The 15,312-nt window shown below is 41.3% G+C and overlaps 1 pseudogene; it reads right to left on the reverse strand.

Moving 5' to 3' along the window:
* Window positions 1–5,654: 5,654 nt before the first annotated feature.
* LOC123033472 lies at window positions 5,655–12,476 on the reverse strand (annotated as a pseudogene).
* Between the last annotated feature and the right edge of the window lie 2,836 nt (window positions 12,477–15,312).

A 15,312-nucleotide genomic window follows, 5' to 3' on the forward strand; every position in this document is an offset into this window, starting at 1 on the left:
AGCATATCCCAGCTTTTTAAGAATTCAACTCCATTCAGAAAGCATGGTTGAATGTTAGGATGTGAAGGAGTTGCAGGGGAAAAGATCTGACATGCACCTGGTCAGGGAGGGCACCTTAGAGAAATGCACAGGATCCTTTCATTTCAAGGAGCCCCATACAGGAAAATATCCCACTAGTAGCTGTATGACACAAAACATTGGAGATGGCATGTGGAACTTAAAAGATTAACCAAAGTTGTTGGAAAGCCATCTTTCCTACAATAACAAGTAAATAACGTTTCCTGTATGCATACTGATGCTTTCATCATGATGTATAATTAGAATATATTACAGGAGAGAGCAAGAGCAAGAATGGAGAGCAAGAGCAAGAGAACTCTGCCTTACATGGGTTCCCCAACCAGTGTCTCTGCAGGCTGCTCCATGAAACTGAGGTGATTATAGAGATAGAAGACCTGAGAAACAATCCCTCCAATGACAAGGTCACCTGTCTGGTAAAATGCATGCACTATGGGGAGGGGATCATCGGTTGTGGTGCAATTGATAGCGTGTCTCTTGAGCATAGTATGACATGGAAGAAGACATGAAAGTACTAGCATCACCTTGAGCATCCCGCTGAGAAATTGCCTTCTACAAAGCTCCTTTCCTATGTCTTATCAGTAACTTTTTCTAGATCCACATGAACCATTTTGCTAGCACCTATCTTGATTTTTTTTTTTTAAAGTCAATTCTCCAATGCTGGAAGGATACCTAAAATATGAGGCCTGGTCATAGAAATGAATGGGAGTGCCCTGCCCTTGACTAGGTTAAGATCTGGACTACACATTGAGTTTGAAGCTTTTTACTGATGCTGATTGTTGATTGTTGATCTTGTGAGCAGGCCATGGAAAACCTTGGAGTAACAGACTGGAAAGCAGTGATTTAGATAATTACATGGGAGATTATCAGTTGGACAGGGTGTTTGATATTGCTAAATGGTTGAGAAAATTCCAAGCGGTATTCTCCTGCTTTCTACGCATGTTATTTTCTGGTTTTAGAGTTGTTTGTGGTGGTGAAGAGTGCTGGACTGGAACTATGGAGAAAATTCTCAGCAGTGACAATGGGAAGTTATCAGAGCCCTGAGAAGCAGAACAGGGTCCAAAGAATTTGAGGAACCCAGTTTGCTCTCCATGATTTTGAGGCTCTCACAGGGTGTTTTTCTTTTTCTTTTTCTCTTTTTTTGTGAGGATCAAATGAGAAGACATCTTGGGTTCCTTGAAAGATGAAGGGCAGCCTAGGAATGCAATCTAATACTTATAGTTGTAAAATAAAATGAGAAGAGATGTCCAGAGCCATATTTAGCTTCTGTCAAAACTCTCAGTACGTCAAGAGTTTTAGCAGTCCATTTATCCCATTAATTTTCAATAGATTTGTTTCCCACTTAAGATTAACAATATTATGTTTTTTAAACCATATCTATTGTGATAAACCTATATTCCATTTGGTAGGTAAGACTTTGTTGCTGTGGAAACAAAGGCAGGATGTATTCCGAGAATCTTTTAGGGGCTGTTGCAAGGGAGAGAGAGAGGTCAGGTTACTTTTTTGTCCCAACTTTGGTCTTAGTGGAATTTTAAAAGCTAAGTGAAGGATATGGGGGATATTCCCTCCCTTTGCCATTTTAATACTCACACTGATTGTCATTACTGTTTCACATTAGGTAAAGGTAAAGGTTTCCCCTTGACATTAAGTCCAGTCATGCCTGACTCTAGAGGGCAGTGCTCATGTCTGTTTCCCAGCTGAGGGAGCCAGCGTTTGCCCGCAGACAGTCTCTGTGGTCATGTGGCCAGCATGACTAAACACCAAAGTGCATGGAACGCTGTTACCTGCCCACTGAAGTGGTACCTTTTTATCTGCTTGCATTTGCATGCTTTTGAACTGCAAGGTTGGCAGGAGCTGGGACAGAGTACAGGAGCTCACCCCGTTGTGCAGATTCGAACCGGCAACTTTTCGATCAACCAGCCCAGCAGCACAGTGGTTTAAACCACTGCGCCACCTGCAGTCCCTGCAGCTTCTCATTACATACATACTAAACAGATCTGAAATGAAGATGAAGGACTCTCAGACAGAAATGAACTCATGTTTACAATTCCTTTTCCTTGAATCATTCTTCCAATATTGGGATTGCACTTGTCCAGAAAGACCTGCATTGGTTGCAAATCCTCTTTTTGGGTCTACTTGTAAAATGAACGTCTCCTTCTTAATGTTTAATTCCACAAGGAGAGATGTGAGGTTACATGGCAGGTTAAAACGCTGAGCTGATGAACTTGCCAATGAGAATGCTGGAAGTTCAAATCTGTGCAGTGGTGTGAATGTCCACTGCCTATCCCAGCTGCTATCTACCCAGCAGCTCAAAAGAGTATATAAGCATGAGTAGACAAATGCGTACCCACCTTGGTGGGGAAGCTAGTATTCTGCATGGAAAGTATGTGGACAAGTCCCTCAGCAGACCTGTAGCTTGAACTTGCAGCAGCAGCAGGAGCCGCAGTGTTGGAGAGAGACTGGAGGATGGCGATATTCCAGCAGACTGGCACTAGCTGCTTTACGTGCTAAGCTGGCTCTCTCCTGTGGTGCACCGTGGATAGTATGCAAGCATGAACTGAACATCTACCAATCTTAGGGAGTCAAACTGCTTTGCATTAGCACTGTGGACTTCCTGGTCAAGTGTACCATCACCATACAAAATAAATAAAATAAATAAATTCCACCAGGGTGCAATCCTGTGGACTTCTACTCCCAACATGGCTGGCTGGAAGTCATCACGGCCGACTGGAAGATGTAGGAATTTTTTTTTGTCTAAACATGAACAATAGTGTACCCTAAATTCCTCAGGACCTTGCTTCCTGAAGGGCTGTTGTGTCTTACAAGGAATCTGTCCAACTATTACAGCCTATCATAGAATCCCTTTGGAAGGCACCATGAATTTCAGTGACATTGGGCACATGTGAAAAGGCCTTCTCCTGTGTTGACCTGAAACTGTGGAATATGTCCCTCAGGGAAGACATTAGCCCCACTTTTATGGAATTGAGAGAGTTTGTGCAATGCATGAAAGGCTTTTTCCTATGTTACCATCAGTATCAGATGAGCTCTACCAGAAGAACAGTGAGGGATGTTTGTAGGCAGTCTAGTGAACATGTCCAGTGGCCAAAAGCTAAGATAGCTTTCAGGAATCATGTTAAGGTCTGATGTTCTTCAGTTGCTTTGGAAGAGCACCAAGGATCATTGCCTTGGAATCATCTTCCCCAAACAGTTCTTTTTTACAATGGGTAGAAAAGGGCTGCTTATGCTGTGAGAGTGGAGGTGTTTGCTTTACTTCAGCAACTTCATTTTCCCTCCCAGGAGCTGTAGTGTAGTCTGAAGCAGTGGGAGAGAGGAGCTTTGTCAATTTCATGGCCAGGGTATTGTGCTTCATTCTCAGCTTCTGGAGAAGAATTGATATGTCATTTTCTGAGAAACCTATGTTGGTCCATGCAGCATCTCCTTGTCTACTTAAGGAAAAGCTTTCTTTTACTTGCTTATATTCTGCATCCATATGTCATCTGGATAGTCAATAATATATGCAGGTGGATTTTCCCCTTTCCTTAATATCTTCATATCAAAAATGAGATGCTCTGGCTAGAACAGGGGTCGGCAACCTTTAACACTCAAAGAGCCATTTGGACCTGTTTCCCACAGAAAAGAAAACACCGGGAGCCGCAAACCCCTTTTGACATCTCAAGTGAAGATAACACTGCATATATCATTTTTTACCATTATGCTATGTATAATTGAAACTTCCATACAGTAAGTAGAATTTCTGCAATACAACAAATATAAATAATAGTTTGGTGAAATAAGTCAGTGCTAAAGGGCTTCATGCATTAAACAGCAAACCCCATAAGTTTGTCAGCAGTAAAAGCAAATGAATCTACCCACGTAACGTTAAACATTCAGTTTTCTTCAGAAATGTTTCTTTTCTTCAATTTATCTATGGTTGGTTGGCCTACCGGGGGAAAATGCTCAGTAAATCGGCATGGGTCGCAGATCAGCAGCTGTGCTGGTGCATGTTTTGAGTGATAGAGCCACAGCAGAGGGATTCAAGAGCCATGTGCAGCTCCAGAGTTGTGGGTTGCTAACCCCTGGGCTTGACCAAGACCACAAAGATGAATAAAAATAAGTGTGTTGAGAAAGACACATTGGGTGATGAACCCACATGGCTGAAAATGATCAGAGCCCACTTGGATCCCCGGGGACTGTCTGCATTAGTTCATTGTCCTGTGACAAGAAATTCATACCAGGCTTATAAAAAGTCTGTTTGAAGCAAATTTACAGGGGAAACAACCAAACCCATGGAGTAGAGCACATGACAATTGGGAATTAAGGGAGATGACACCTCACAAGTTGTTCAGAAATGTGGTCCACATGCTTGTCCAGTGGTTCAGAGCAAGATGCAAGGGTCACCTGGTGTGCAAAATCTCCAGGTGAAGGTACAGTACACTTCTGCTTTTGGATTCGTTTGACATCTCACATTTAGACAACTGTCAAATGGTTCCGATGGTGAAAAGAAACTTATTGCAGCTCCCATGGGGCAATGCATAAGGAAGATATCTTCTACACTGCCAACAGACTTACCTTGCATGCTACCTGAATCTTCGAATAGCAACACCCTTGGAAGCACAGTTATCTGCATTTATACAAAGGTGTCAATACATATTTCTGCAAAATAATTTGTGCAACTAATTGTGGAAATTAGGGTTGGAATTAAAAATGTTTTGCAACAATGGGCACGATATTTCAAGAAAAAGCATTTACCACTACACAGAGAAATGCTAAATGAAGAAATGTTTTTCTGTTTGTAAGGATGCAAACACAATGTGCAAAAGAAAAGAAAAAGAGACAGCATATGATACATGGTGTGATAAAATACTCCAAAATAAATGCATTCAAGAAATCAAAATAGACTATGTTTCTTATGCATTCAGGATTATCCAAACAAACTCTGACCAACAAAGGACCAGTGCTATTACAATTAATACTCCAATTACTTTAATTGCCTTGCACTGGGTGCTTCTTTGTCCATGTCCATGCCCATAACCATGCTCATGCCCATCTATCTGTCTCGCATATCTCCCCTCTCCTTTGTGCCCCTATGCCCTCGGATTTCCTATCTTAAATCCCTTTCCCAACTTATAACAACCAAGTGGGTTATCCTGCCACATCTGAAACATAAGTCCATTTCCAGAAATGCTTTTAACCCTCCACTTAGACAGGCTTACAGTTCCACCTACATTTGCATTTGAGATGGCACAAAAAGTATTTCCATATGCACATATGTTTTTCTTTCAGTGCCATTTGGTGCAGCCCAATAAAACACATATGGGAGGTGCCATTTAAAAGAACACTTCATTCTGTTTCACCGAAATACCAGATTTTTCCACATCAATTACAGTCCCATCTCATCAAAAATCTCTAATTTAAACAAATGGTGGCTCTTAAAACAATTACCATTGTGGCTGAAACTGACCATCAAGCACACACAAACATGCCCATGTACAGGTATACTATTTCGGAATGAAATCAGCACCCATTTTCAAATTTGGCTAACAACCCTACCATCAGCATTTTCAGGAATACTCTACCTTTCATTTGTTTTCCCTCCTTATTAGATTTTCTTTTTTGTTCAGCTCAGGCCTGAGAACAATAATGTAGCATTTAGGGCCAAAGATACAACCCAGCAGCCCAGCACTGGATGACACGATGGCAAAGATTTCCACAGCCACCACATATTTCCCTTTGGTGCTCAGGTAGGATGGGACAAAGGTCAACCACACACTGCAGAAGACCAGCATGCTGAAGGTGATGAACTTGGCCTCATTGAAAGCATCAGGCAACTTCCTGGCTAGGAAAGCCACAGAGATGCTCACTATAGCCAGGGATCCCAAGTAGCCCAAGACACAATAAAACATGGGAGCAGAGCACTCACTGCATTCCAGAATGATTTGGTCATCCAGTGAATGCAGGTCCACATCTGGAAATGGAGGGCTGGTGCACAGCCAAAGTGCACATATGGCTGCATGAATCAAGGAGCTAGCAAGGGTGATTGAATTGGCTAGTCCTTTCCCCATCCTTTTCCTCATCCTGGACCCTGGCTTTGTAGCCATGAATGCTAGAAGCACAGTGATGGTTTTGGCCAAGATGCTGGAAAGGGCCACACAGAAGACAGTGCCAAAAACCATCTGTCTCAGGAGGCAGGTCACCTTTCCAGGCTGTCCGATGAAGAGCAAGGTGGAGAGGAAGCAAAGAAGGAGGGAGGTGAGGAGGATATAGGTGATGCTTTGGTTGTTGGCTTTGACTATGGGGGTGGCCTTGTGCATGAGAAAAGTGCCAAGCACCAAAGTTGTGATGAAAGATTATGAAATAGCCATGGTAATTAAGATGATTCCTAGAACTTCTTGATAGGAGAGGTAGCTTAGAAACTTGGGAAGACATTTTGTTTGTTCCTTGTTGGGATATTGATCATCTAGGCATTTGATGCAAGCATCCATATCTGGAAGGAAGGAAAGAAAGGGGAAACATTTAATGATGCTGCTGAAATGAATAAATTAAGATATGAACCAAGTTGGTAGCCCTTCACAAAAGGCATTCTTTCTTTGCCCAATAGCTCACAGATAATGAGGGAATTATATTACAAACTGATCCAATATAGTGTACAATCTCTTGTCATAATGTGTCAGTATTAAAATGGAGAGTGTTCTAACTTTCATGTTACCCTCGTATTAAGAGATTCATAAACAGGGATCATTTCAGGGGAGATGATGCCTCCCAAAGTTGCAGAGGCTGGTCATTGAACCTAAGACCATCTGCGTGAGATGTGGCAAAACAGGTTATACAGACCAAAGGTGCATTTTGTCCAATATAGTGTAGCTTGAGTACCTAAACATATTATCTATTCATACACTGACATGATAGATATATCTTTCCTCTTTTCTGCAAGGAACCCAAAGCACCTGGTGTGGGACTTCAGGTTGAGGTTTTGAAAGCAGAAAGAGAAGGAAACAAGGTGTATTTGTTCCGTTGATGCTTTTAAAATCATCTGTGTTGAGCACCACTCACATCTGCATTGATGGAGTGCACATTATCCATATAATGATGCCATGAAGCCGCCCCGAGGCTTCGGCGAATGGGGTGGCATAAAAATGTTTTAATAAATAATACATAAAATAATAAAATAAATGAATAAGTCACATGCTGGGGTTTTGTTTGTACATTGGGCCACATACCTTTCAGGTGAGAGATCATGCCTTCTGGACATGGAGCACAGTCATAGAAGCAAAATTCCTCTTGCTCCTTCTTTTTCCTGATGTAGCCTGGATAGCAGTGGTCATTGCACTTGGAAGTGGGCACTACCTGTAGAGGCAACAAGGTTAAGTGAATAGCTGTGCAGAGATGCTGTGCACACTCCTCTTCAGCAACAGGAAATATGATCATTGAGAAGGAAATTGTACCATTTACCCCCGTCCAAAGAGAGTCAGTCGCACTATGATTCTGTGGGGTAGAAAGCATTGGTAGGCAGGGATCCCATAATGTACGGGAGCTGCTTGTGCATGCCATCCCCATGGAAACGGACTTTATTTTGTAGAGTTGACATTGGTGGTTCTAAGTACTTCAATACAGGTCAAAAAAGCCAAAAACACACAACAAGGCAGAGGGGTTGGCTTAGGGTTTCCATTGGTTTCCTGATAGTGTGTGGAAGACCCAACGGTCTTTTGTTGTCCAAGCACTGAGGAGAGAACTATGCCAGCTGCCCACTATTTGGTCTGAGACGAGAAAAGGTGAGCATGGAGACTGCAGCTGTGCAGGTGCACTCCTTCCTACCAAATCTCCATATAGAAGCCAGAGAATGGCTCTTTTGCACTAAAATAAGGGAATGAGGCTCATTGTGACTGAGCTTACTATCAACTTGCAATGGATGCTTGAAAACCTCTATATTTGTGGACTTAAGTATCTTCCATCAGGGTGAGAGGGCAACACTCTATATTATTGAACTGCATCACCACTCGTATGGTAATACTCAGTTACCAAATCACCTGTAAATGCTATGTCAATCAGCAGGAATATGTTCAAACATTAAGCATTTGCAGTTGTGGATCACCTACTTAAAGCTTGTGTGCCATGTGATTTGGTCACCATCAATGGTTAACTCTTGGCCTGCAGGAGCCTGTGGGTCCAACCTTCCGACTTTCACTCTAGCCATGGAGTCATTTGGAAACATCAACCCGTTGGTAACATCAAACTCAGCAACCAACTCTCCATTGTCATTAAAATGCACGGTGTCTCCAGCATTGTTATTGAATGAGATGCTGCTTAGAAAGTGATGGAGCTGGATTGAAAGGGAAAATTAGCAGAGGTATTGCAAGTACTACACTGAACTTCAAAAGCGTGTTCCCACCAGAATCTGGAATATTCCTTTCTTTGACCAATACAGTTGATGCCATCCTTTTTGTTATATTTTCCCTCCCATTGGATCAATGTTGGGGGTAGATTCTGAATAATCATATTAAAAATCACCTTTATTAGGACTGGATCCAACTTTAGTGATGCCTGGATGAAAGCTCTGGAAGGAGATGTGTCTGGTGAGGAATAGACATATTTAAATTTACAAGCCCACTGATTTTGTTGGATCTTGCTTCATGCAAAATTAGACTGCCTTATACTTCTGGACTGCAAGGATACAAGCTAATTTGCTAAATTGTGCTGAGATGCCCTTACCTGCCATGGTTGGGCATTCTGATGTGCCAGAATCTCTCTTTTTGCCAGTCTTCTATCTTCAGAGCCAGTCTTGTAGAGGTAATGCAAAGTATTTGCAACAGCATAGACAGCATTGTATGTATTATAGCTGTGGCCAATCATCTCCATTTCAAAGATTGTTCCAGGAAGGCTCTCCAGCTTCTCATCTCTGAGCAGATCTCCTTGCCCTCTTCCCTCCCATTAGAGTTTTTTGGGAAACAGATGAATGCCTTTTGCCAGAAGTCTTGGATAAAACCGTCTTCTTTGTTCCACCTAGGTCTAACCAAATGTGTAAATCTTTGAAATCCTAATGACTGATTCGAGTGAACAGAGAAGGATAAGGAACCATGGAATGTTTGCATATCCCACATCTTTTTTAGAGAATCGAATGCGAAATCCCAGTCGGAAGTAACAGTCCATAATTTACCTAATGGTGGAAAATCCAAGAAGGGTGCTAGAAACAGCAACAAACTTATTCCCTGAAAGGATGGAGGTTCTCCATATACAAAGACAACACTGGCTTTGCTCTCAATCAGAGTGTTGTAGCTTCTCCAGTGCTGCTACATTCCATCTATCAGCTGGTCCACATAATTCCATTTTGGTATTTTCACTATGAAGGCTTCATAGATGAGATCCTGGGCAAGCATGGGCACCATTGTCTGCAGGAACCTTTGCCCTTTGTCATCATCCACAGCCAGCAGTCCAATCCAAGTCCATCCAAAATGCTGAAGAAGCCACACAACTCCCATGTATTGTAAGACTTCATTTGGGACCATCTGGTACAGAAAAGGGAAGAGGACTTTGCCCCCTTGTTCTGGCAGAAATGATCCATAGGTGATCTGCATAGGAATACTTACATGGAAATCAAAGCAATGCCATGAAACCCTCTTTCATGCGGGAAATCCTTGGGTTATTACTTGGAAGGTTAGAATTCTTCCCATGAAGACAGCCACAGGAAGTTTATGAAATACCTTCAGCATGACATCAGTGTAAATGGCCTACACTAGGAAAGACCCTCTCCCTCAGACATTTACTTCTATTGCTTGAATGGCTTCACCATGAAAACTGTTCTTCTACCATTGCTGTAAAATTTAGAACTGTCCTGGTAGATGCAGAGAAAAGGTTTTATAGAATGCTGTAAAGGTGGTCTCAGTGTAACTCGTGTGGTCTCAATGGTTTGAAATAAAGTGGAATTCCTTACTTTCAGCCTTGAACTTATCATTTTATTCTTACAGACTAAAACTCCATTGTATCAGGTGCAGTCCAACACAGACATCATGGTCCCTGGGTTGCATGATGATTTTTCTTTGGAAAATGTGCATTATGAGTGGCCCAATACTGGTGACTCTGTGAAGGCTAATCAGTATACTGAAATTCTGCAATATTAAGAAGTGATGAAAGATCATACTATTATTTATAATGTGTCTAAAATAGAAATGGCTTGTTCAAACTTCTGGGAATGTTCAGCTCCAATGAAGATATATTCATTTTACAAACCCTGAGAGGTTCATCTGAGTTAGTTACATTTAGATAAGGCAAAAACCCTTTATCCCCTACATGGCTCACTGCCTTGCCATGGCAAAGGGGCTTGTGTAACTCAATGAAGCTATGAGGAATCCCATGCAGGAGCAACCAAGATAGGTCATGGCTAAGAGCTCTGATAAAAGGTGATACACTGGAGAAGGAAATAGCAACCCATTCCTGCTATGAAAACCTCATGGACAGTTCCAAAAGGCTAAAAAAAAATTGATGCTGGAAGATAAGCCCGTCAGATCAGAAGATGTCCAGAGTGCTACTGGGGAAGAGCAGAGGGCTAGTACAAGTAGCACCAGAAAGACTGAAGCAACTGGGTCAAAGCCAAAAGGACACTCAGTTGCAGATGTATCTGGTGGTGAAAGGAGAGTCCAATGCTGTAAAGATCTATACTCCATAGGAACCTGAAATAAGATCCATGAATCAAGGCAAGCTGGACATGGTCAAACAAGAGATGGCAAGACTGAAAATCAACATCTTAGGAATCAGTGAACTAAAATGGGCAGGGGTGGATGAATTAAATTCAGATAACATTATATATACTACTGCTGCAAACACTCTTTTCCAGCAACCCAAGAGACAACTCTACACATGGACATCACCAAACAGCCAACACCGAAATCAGATTGATTATGTACTTTGCAGCCAAAGATGGAGAAGCTCTATTCAGTCAGTAAAAACAAGACCAGGAGCTGATCGTGGTTCAGATCATGAGCTTCTTTTTGCAAAATTCAGGCTTAAATTGAAGAAAGTAGGGAACTACTAGGCCACTCAGGCATTACCTAAATCATATTCCGTATGAAGATCCATTGGAGGTGACAAATAGATTTAAGGAATTAGATCTGATAGATAGAGTGTCAGAAGAACTATGGATGGAGATTCATAACATTGTACATGAGGTAGCAACTAAAACCATCCCAAAGAAAAAGGAATGCAAGAAAGCAAAATGGCTGTCTGAGGAAGCTTTACAAATAGCTGAGGAAAGAAGAAAAGCAAAAGGCAAGGAAGAAAGGGAAAGGTACACCCAAATGAATGCAGAATTCCAGAGAATAGCTAGAAAAGATAAGGCCTTCTTAAATGAACATTGCAAAGAAATAGAGGAAAACAATAGAATGGGAAAAACTACAGATCCCTTCAAGAAAATTGGGTATAAGGGAACGTTTCGTGCAAAGATGGGCATGATAAAGGACAAAAAATGGCAGGTACCTAACAGAGACAGAAGAGGTGGCAAGATTACAGGGAAGATCTATGTGTATAAGAAAGATCTTAATCCCCGATAATGATGATGGTGTTATCCCTGATCTCGAACCAGACATCCTGGAGTGTGACATCAACTAGACCTTAGGATGTCTTAGCAATAACAAAGCTAGCAGAGGTGATGGTATTCCAATTGAGCTATTTAAAATTCTAAAAGGTGGTGCAGTTAAAGTGCTACACTCAATACGCCAGCAAATTTGGAAAGCTCATTAGTGGCCACAAGATTAGAAAAGGTCCATTTACATTCCAATTCCAAAGAAGGGAAATGTCAAAGAATGTTCAAACTACTGTACAATTGCACTTATTTCACATGCTAGCAAATTTATGCTCAAAATTCAACAAGCTAGGCTCCAGCAGTATGTGGACTGTGAACTACCAGAAGTACAGGCAGGATTTCAAAGAGGGAGAGGAACTAGAGATCAAATTGCCAACATTCACTGGATTATGAAGAGAGTTAATGAGTTCCAGAAAAACATTTACTTCTGCTCATTTACTACATTAAAGTTCCTGGTTCTTTAAGAGATGGGAGTCACAGAATATCTAATGTGTTGATTGAGAAACCAACATCTTACCTGTGGAGTCTTCCAGATTGCTGAAAGACTAGCCACATTGGAAGAGATATCAGAGAGGCATCCCCCAATGAGAGCTATCAGAACAGTCTGGTCATGACACCTGTAGTTGGGGACAAGCCTGTGTTGTGTGGAAAGCAGATCGAAGGTGGCCTTGAAGGTCATTTTGGCTGTGTAGTAGCTATTGAGGATGTGGAAGCCCAGGGAAATATTGGGTAAAATGTGGGGATTCCCATTGATCTCCTTCACAGCAAAAGCCAAGGCCAGGACATGTTGGTAGTTCTTGAGCACAGAACTGGAAGAAGAAGTACAATTCATTTCATCAGGGGAGCAACAGCAAAAAGGACTCTACATTACCCTTAACTTTATGCTTCCAGGACAGAGGGACAACTTAAAATCATTCCAGAAAACATGGAATGAAGATTGAAGAAATAAAAGTAAAAGCTTTGAAATGGATATTTCTCCAATGACAAGGGAAGGACTTGAAATATTTTGAGCTCAAGCCAGCAAGGAATGCTGTATTGCACATGTTAATTGGAGCTGGCTCCAACAAAAACTGACAGAACAAGTAAATAGCTCCTTTGTAAGGTTTCATGTGTATTTTCTATTTTAAAAATAACTCAGTGTAGCCAGCCCTTAAAAATCTGGATATGATCTAAACTCATCACTGAAAAGCTTAGTACCAAAAGGTGCAGGAACACATGAGATCTACTGTGACATTAAATTGGTTCACATCACCCTAATTAGCCCAATGATTTATATTGCCATACACAAGAGATATTTTGATTCATTTCCTTGATTAAAGATCATCATTTGTGATCTTTATGCCTCAGTTTCTGAAGCTCTTTCTCAACTGAAGTGCATCCACCCCAAGAATATTGTAAACCATCCTGAGATGCTAATGCTGGACGAGTTAGAAAAGCTTTCAGTACATAATAAATAACTAAATATTATAAATGGAAGGTAGAAATGGTATTGCATGGGTACTAAATCATCTAAACCTGAAGGCAAATTTCAGGTACATCAAAATAGTGAATGGTATCAAGAGTCAATTACTTTCTAAAAGTAAGAATAGGGCTATGATATTTTCCTTGTCCGATACTAAATAGAGGAAGTGGATGCAAGTTTGTGTCTCTAAATTCCGGGAAAATAAACATTCTCTGGTGGGTAACTTTCATGGTGGGTTTCTCTTCAATGTGTCAGGAACAGCAGGAATTATAGTACAAAGGTCTGGCATGCACCTGGTCAGGGAAGACCTCCTATTGAAATGCACAAGATCCATTCTTGTCAATGAGCCACATAGAGGAAAATGCCCATCAGTACCAATGCAACAAAAAATGGTGATGGCATGTAGAGATACAAAGTTCAACAAGCCCCAACTTCTTGGAATGCCATCTTTCTTAGATCACTAAGTGAACATTTTTTGCATGCATAGTGATGCTTTCATCATCACATATAAGTAGAATATAAAAATATCACATTGGGAGGGAGGGAGGGAGGGAGGGAGGGAGGGAGGGGGGGGGGGAACTGTGTCTTACATGGTTCACCAGCCAGTGTGGCTGCAGGTTGCTCCATGAAACTGAGGTGATTATGGAGGGAGTAGACTTGAGAAACAATCTCCCCGATGACAAGGTCACCTGGCTGGTAAAATTTATGTTGAATAGGGAGAGGATCATTAGTTGTGATGCAATTGATAGAATGTTTCTTGTGATCAGTTTGACCCAGAAGTGCTGAAAGTACCAGCATCATCCTGAGCATCTCACTGAGAAAATGTTTTCTGCAGAGTTCCATGCATATCTCTCATCAATTCCTCTTTATAGAGCCACACAATCCATTTTTCTAGCACCTCCTTTGAATTTGAAATGGCTCCTTTGCTCCTCTGTAGAATGCATGGGCAGTGGGAAAGTCTGCATATCAGTTCAGTGATCGTAGATGTACATTGTTCACTTTGTCCATCAGTGCCCCAAAGCAGTTTATTATCTTCATCTCCTCTCCTTAGACACAAAGGCTGCATCAGAATGATACGTTTCTTTTCCTTTAAAAATCAAAAATATGTAGCAATTTTGCAAGATTAGGTTGCTGTTTTTTTAAAGTGGAGACTCTGATTTTGGGAACGTACCTAAATACAAGAAATGATCATAGAAATGAGCCCCTGCCCTGCCCTGCCCTGCCCCTGGCTTGGTTGAGATCTGAACATAACATTGAGTTGGAAGCATTATACACATGCTTATTGTTGATAGTTGATCTTGTGAGCAGGCCATGGAAAATTATGGCGGAATGGAATGGAAACCAGTGATTTAGATAATTACTTGGGAGGTTATCACTTCAACAGGGTGTTTGACATTGAATAATGGTTGAAGAAATTGTGAGGGATATTGTTCTGCTTCTTCCCCATGTTACTTTCTTGTATGAGAGCCATTGTTGCATGGTGGTTAAGAATGCTGGACAGGAATTGTTGAGAAATTCCTCAGCAGTAGCCATTCTAGGTTACCAGAGGAGTAGAGCACAGTCCAAATAATTAAGGTTCATAGGTTGTTGCTGTGAGTAGTCCCCAATTAAAGCAACTGAACGTCTGGGCTAGGAGATCTTGTTGTTGTGAGGAGAAGCGACCTTGAATTCCTTCCAAGGAAAACAGCAGGCTATGAATGCGATCTAATAATAACTGCAGTAATAATATTTGAAATGGCAAGAGCTATTTTGAACTTCAGCCAAAACTCTCTGTACCTCAGGGGATTTGGCACTCAGCTTTATCAAATGGACATTCATCTTCAACAATGGTTTTTCAATGTATTTCCCCAATTTATTATTACAGGCAACATTGTGTTGTCTGAAACAGTATTTATCAGGATAAATCTACATTCTGAGGTGTAATTCGGAAATTTGATTGCCAGGAGACAGAAGAGAGAATGTATCCTTGAGAAGAGAGAATAATACTCTTTTAGGAGCCTTTGCAAGCGGGAGAGAGAGAGGTCAGTCAAGTTACTTTGTTCTTTCATCCTAAATCTCAGTGAGATTTTAAAAATAGATGGAAAAGCCCAGGTTTGCAATACCTTTACTTCTACTTCTCTCGATCTTGGGATCATATTGCACTTGGCCAGAAAGACCTTCGGTGTTCGCAGGTCCCTTTTGTGGGTCTGCTTATATAATGAACATC

Source organism: Varanus komodoensis, unplaced genomic scaffold (assembly GCF_004798865.1).
Source record: "Varanus komodoensis strain SLA01 unplaced genomic scaffold, ASM479886v1 scaffold62, whole genome shotgun sequence".
NCBI classification, from domain to species: Eukaryota; Metazoa; Chordata; class Lepidosauria; order Squamata; family Varanidae; genus Varanus; species Varanus komodoensis.